General features: G+C 39.9%; 1 long non-coding RNA gene across 1 annotated transcript in view; it reads right to left on the minus strand.

Moving 5' to 3' along the window:
* The window catches only part of LOC139078623 (uncharacterized), a 224,837-nt gene extending 220,831 nt beyond the window's left edge, over window positions 1-4,006 (minus strand). The window contains exon 1 of the long non-coding RNA XR_011531643.1: window positions 3,778-4,006. This is a non-coding gene — a long non-coding RNA (uncharacterized lncRNA). The remainder of the gene's footprint in view (window positions 1-3,777) is intronic.
* Window positions 4,007-6,000: the final 1,994 nt, after the last annotated feature.

Here is a 6,000-nt window from a genome sequence, read left to right on the forward strand (position 1 = left end):
AGGGAGTAGATAAGTGTATGATTTCCAAAAATTAAGTAATAAAGTTTTCCATATACAAAAGACACGCATAGAGTAAAATTTGAAGATTAGGGTAAAACAGTGGACAAAGCTATCTGCCTCATATTAATATTGCCACTATTGATTTTCTCCTCATATTCAAATCAGTAAAATTTAAGGGAAATATCATAAAGTGACATAAAAAGGCAGATTTATATAATGATGAAAGGCACAGGCAAGCAATACTGAATCTATTTACATCCAACAAATAGCAAGGCATTCCAACACATAAAGCAAAATTCTGTTAAAAATACTAGGAGTAATGGAAAAACAGAACTGTAGCGACGTTTTAATTCACTGTTACCATTATGTGGCAGTTAAAATACATAAAAGTAAAGACAGAGGAAGTCAGAAACATATAAATGATGGGATTTTATTCCATTTATGTTTTCTCTTTACTTTTATTATTTTCCTTTACATCAGCTAATGAGCTTAAGTTAGTTGAGCATTTTGTGCTATAGCAGAGTTTTCTTATGCACAGTGACTTAAGACTTAGTATCAGCACCCTGTTCGTGTATGGCAGAAGTCTCTGAAGCCAGAAGTCTTTTAAAAATTATCTGAAAATCCAAAATGGATGTTCTTAGATATGTCCATTGAAATAATTTCAACACTGTTTAATCAACATTCTACTGCTCTCCCTATTCAAGTGTTAATTAACCAAATATCTTGTATTCACAATTCTTTCTGATTTTACAATATGTTTACTACATTATTTGGTTGTGATCTTGAACTGATTTTTTAGAAAAGATCTTTTAAAAGCATGAAGATGTAGCATTCTATACTACCAAGAAGATAACAAATTCACTTTCAGGATAACTAGTTACAGAGCCGAAAGGCACTAATATACTTGATGTTCCAATGTCTTAAATAGCACTGGTGTTTTGTGATTAAGAAGCCAAATATTGCATTTGATCTCAGTAAATTTGCTCTAGCCTAAATGTGTTAGATTCAAACTTCTCATGTGTGAAAAAAGGCAACTAATGTACCATAAATAAATGAATATAAACTAAGTTGTTGGAATTCATAATGAGAGATGAAATTAAAGACGAATTCTGCCTCTTAGCAATGAAATGAGTTCCAGTCAATTGGATTATTTTTCAGTAAAAGTTTTACAAAAGTCTAGATTCGAAAACACAAACCAAACCAAACTAGGAATCATGTGCAAAATATAAATGCAAATTTATTTGGGGAAAGTAAACTAATGTTTGATTGATTGGGAACATGAGCATGGCAGATTGTGATTTTTTAAATCTTAAGTGTCATAATGGTAATTTTGGGCATGTTTTTATTTCAGTGAAAATTTGTTTCTATGATGACTAGAAGTTTTTAGGGATCAACCGTATCTTAACAACTATGAAGTGTAATTCCTCATTTTCCACATGGACAACAGCGGCCAGAAGAAGTTACCTCCTCCAAGGCCACGCAGCAGCTCAAAGTTTGGAACCTGACCTTTAGCACAAAGTCCTTTTCTTTCCAGAGATCTACAGATCACTGTCATCCCTTATTATCTGACTCGTTAACCATATTTTGGGTTAATATATTTAAAAACTGCCTTTGGAAATACCGGATCTGTATTTCATCAGAAAATTCTAGGGGGATTATTCATAAAGAAATGGAGACAGGGTGTTCGAGATTTTCCAAACGCTGAAAAGGCTGGTAGGGGAGCACTAGAGATCTGAGCTGGAGCAGAAGACACGGAAGGAAGGGCCCAGCTGGAAGCATGCCTGCGAGCATGTAGGAGGAAGAAAGGCACAACATCCAGACCAGGACATGGCGGGTTTCAGAGTCAGGAATTCAGGAAAGAAAATGCCCACAATGTCTTTAGGGGCAAGGGCGAAATAGGGCAGAGGAGGGTGCTACCTCAGGAGCTGCAAACTGGAAAGTGCTGTGCAAACGAGGAAGCTGCAGGTGTCCCTTGATGGACATGTGCTGTGGCTATACTCAATGGGCACGCCCTGGAAACGTGTGGGATTACAAGAGTCAAGGTGGAGTTAGAAGTGACAGGACTGTGTAATGGTATTTGCGTGCAAGCAGGATTATTTTGTGATTTGGATCATTGAAATAAATAAGAAATTTGCCCTCAGTGTTGGGAGTTTTCTGTGCTGCATCGCGTGAATTTGAGACCAGGGCTGATCAGGTGTGTCTGATACCGTGAGATCGTCGTAAGGCACTGGGGACACAGGTTCTCCCCATCGAATGAGGGACTCATTTGCCGTCTGTGAGTTCAGTGCTCTGAAGGGTGGTGCAGGTGGGGGATTCCTACTGGGCAGCCAAGCCTCCTTAAGGGACATCCGCTCACTTAGGTCTCTGGAATTTGGGAGCGGCTTTTGCGTGTTCTTGTTTGTTTTGGGCACAAAGAGGAGGAACAGGGAGTCTCTTTGAGTTTGTTTCTACCCTCAGTTACCGGTGTCAGGAAAAGAGGTATACATAGAGATGCCACAGAGAAACAGCGACAAAGGGATATCAGGGGACCCAGAGAGTGAACACATCCTGAGATAGGGGCAGGCAGACAGAGATACGCATAGACATAGACACACAGCCACACAACCAAGGAGAGAAATGCACAGATATATGACCCATACAGAAAGACACAGAGACATAGAGGAGATACACAGAGATATAGAGGTATGCAGAGGGACAAAGAGAAACAGAAGGGAGACTCACAGAAACACGTACACACAGGCACGCAGAGACTCAGAGACACACACAGAGGAGAAGCAGGCAACACGCATGTAGAGATCCATGTAGAGAGAGACAACAGGAAGAGATACACGCAGGGAGAGTAACACACATTTTGTAAAAGTTGCCACCACTTTGGGCACTTGGATCCAAAACTGATTTATTCTCAAAAGTCCATAAAATCGTGCATGCCAGGGCCTCACTCACAGTTGTCTTATCAGAATTGCCAGGGCTGAAACCAGGAATGAGTTGTTTTAAAAACCCGCACAGATATTTCTGTTACATGCCCTTGGCTAGCCAGCCCTGGTGGTCCGGTGGTTAAGATGCAGCACTCTCACCCCCACAGCCCGGGTTCCTTTCCTGGTCAGAGAACCACGCCACTCATCGGTTGTCATACTGTGGAGGCTGCATGTCCACTGGTATTTTAAATACGAGCCGGGTCACCCAAGGTGGGCAGGTTTCAGCAGAGCTTCCAGACTAGGAAGAAGGACCTGGCCACCAACTTCCAAAAAAATTGGCCATGAATATCCTAGGAATAGCAGTGGAGCATTGTCTGATATAGTGCAGGAAGGTGAGAGGATGTTGTAGAAAGACCAGGGAGGGTTCGGCTCTGCTTTATAGTCGCTAAGAGTGGGAATCCACAGTACTAACAACAAACCCTTGGCTGGAAACATCCCTCTCATTAAACTTTCATCATTCCTTAAGGAATGTGAAGTAATATGCATATCAGTTGTTCCTTTTAATCTGAAACAGCTTCACCAGCACAGTAAAAATTTTTTATGGTTTTTCAAGGATTTAGTTTGTTATTTCTGCCCAATTTTAGGATTTTTTGCCAAATTGATTTGTAACTTTTAATTATTTTCTACTTAGACTTTTTAATTCTCATTTATTTTAGCTTTGTAATACTTTTGGTTTTCTGGTTTCACCCTGTTCCGCCACATGCGCAGCTGGGTGAGCAGTGCGGGATAGGTTGCCAAGAGATCGAAGAAAAGACCCCCGAGACAGCGAACGAGACATGTGGGTTTATCAGGAGTTACTTACAGGGAAGGTCCCATGGCGGCCGGCCAGGCAGCAATGTGCATCCGCTACCTCACAGAAAGAAGCTTGACTTAAGCCGGCAGAGAAACAAAGGCTGCATACTTGCCAAGGGAGATCGTTCCTTTATGACCAGCATTCCAAGGACCAGAACCCCTGACCCCCACCCCCCCAAGAGCCTCTGTGTTCCCTCAGACCATGAGGGTCTTGGTGCTAACTCTCCCACAAGAAAGCAGCTGGGTTGGCCAAGCCCAGGACTCTTATCATTGTGAGTGCTGGCACACAGCCCAGACAGGAGCCTCAAGGATGTGTGGTTTTTAAAGGGGCATGCTGCCTAATGCCCCTACACACCCTTATCTACTTTTATTATTTTTGTTCATATTCTTTTAAAATAGTATTACATTTTATTAACCTTAATTCTTAGGCGAGCTCTTTTTAGTCTCAGCTGTTAATTATTAAATTAATCAGCATGGCTTTGATAGCAAGCAATGGAAAAGTCAAGTCAAACTGACTTAAACAATAAGAACATTTCTAGACCCTCATACCTGGAAGTCCACAGGTCACGTAGATGTTAGGATTTGCTTAATTCAGTGGTTCTGTCTCCATCGCCCTGTGATTCCTGGAGAGGGAGGAGGTGGGGAACATCTGTGCGTACTAGCTTCATCTTCAGGCTGGTGATCAGATGGCTACAGTCTTCCTAGGACATCTGCCGATGCCAGCCAGAGAGAGTGCTCTTAAGGTCTTTCCTCAAGAGTAGGGAAAAGTTTCCCAGAATTCCCTTGTCAAAATGCATACCCCTTATATTTCATTGGCCCAAATCTGGTCTCATGCCCTTTCTTGAACCTATCTCTGTGGACAAGGAATGCACTGCTCTGTTTATCACAGGTTTGGGTTCTTAAACCAAGCACTGGCTGGGGCATGGGATCTTGCTATTTGACTTAAACTAATTGGTGCTCACATCTGAGCTGGGGCCAACCTCAAAAAACCACATGGTTGCTATAAAGCAGGAGAGAGATTGATACTAGAAGGAAAATTAAGGTGTTAGGAGGAAAAGGGGAAGGGCTCCCAACCAGCTGCTAGGTAGGCAACCAATAATACCCATTAACATCATCATCATCACCATTGTCATCATCATCATCATTATCATCATTGTCACCATCACCATCATCATCATCACCATCATCATCATCACCATCATCACTATCATCATTTATCATCATCACCTTTATTTTTTACAGGTTTTAATACAAATATAAATCACAGGTGTGAAATACTTCACATTTGTTCTGATTTTTTTAAATTAAAATGACAGTTCTACTGACCATCCTGTTTTTTTGTTTGTTTTTTTAATTAGGAAATTGAGAGAGCTGGCAAATTGTTACCTCCTCTGTGAAATCTGCCGAGATCCTTAACCCCCAGGCAGAATTAATGACACTCTTCTATGATATTTCATTCATATTTTTGTCAGAGTATTTGTTGATTTATATTAGAGTTTGCTAGACCATGACTTCATGGGGATGGGATGCAGCATTCATTGTTGAAGCCCCAGAACCTATTATAGTGCCTGGAATACAGTAAGTACTCAATTTACGTTTACTGAGTTGATTTAAATGTCAGGCAATTGGAACACTTATGGAGCATCTTCCCTGACGCAAAACTATTGTAAAAGGTGACTCCAGATCATGATGGTATTGAGGAAAACTCCATGAGGGCTGTGTCACTCTGCTTTAAGCTACTTTGGAAAAGTTGTCCAGATTTTAACTTAGAATAAAAGCCTAACAAAAGACTCCTAAAATTGAGAAACAGCTTTAACATATAGGAATGATCTGCTGGGAAAGGAATGTGTTGTTACAGTGTATTATACATCCTTAAGTCAATAAATTATGATTTTGGGTACTCACAGAATGTCTGAGAGGCAGTTTTTGAAAACTTTTCATTAAAACACCTAGAAAAAAAATCAAAATATCATTGGGACAATGGAAGATGGCTCTGATAATTAGCCTATCAACTTAGAAGCAAATTTCAAAAAATTGTTTAAAAATATATATAATATATATTTATATTTATAATTTTATATATATTTATATGTGTATATATAATATTGCAGTTTCATATATGAATAAAATATAAAGTGCAAATGGTTAGAAAAGAATAACATGTATAAACAAAGCCTGAGAATTACCACTTACTTCTCACAATTATAGAGTTAAAGACTGATTTTGTAAGACA

The sequence above is a fragment of the Equus przewalskii genome, chromosome 22 (genome assembly GCF_037783145.1).
Source record: "Equus przewalskii isolate Varuska chromosome 22, EquPr2, whole genome shotgun sequence".
NCBI lineage: Eukaryota > Metazoa > Chordata > Mammalia > Perissodactyla > Equidae > Equus > Equus przewalskii.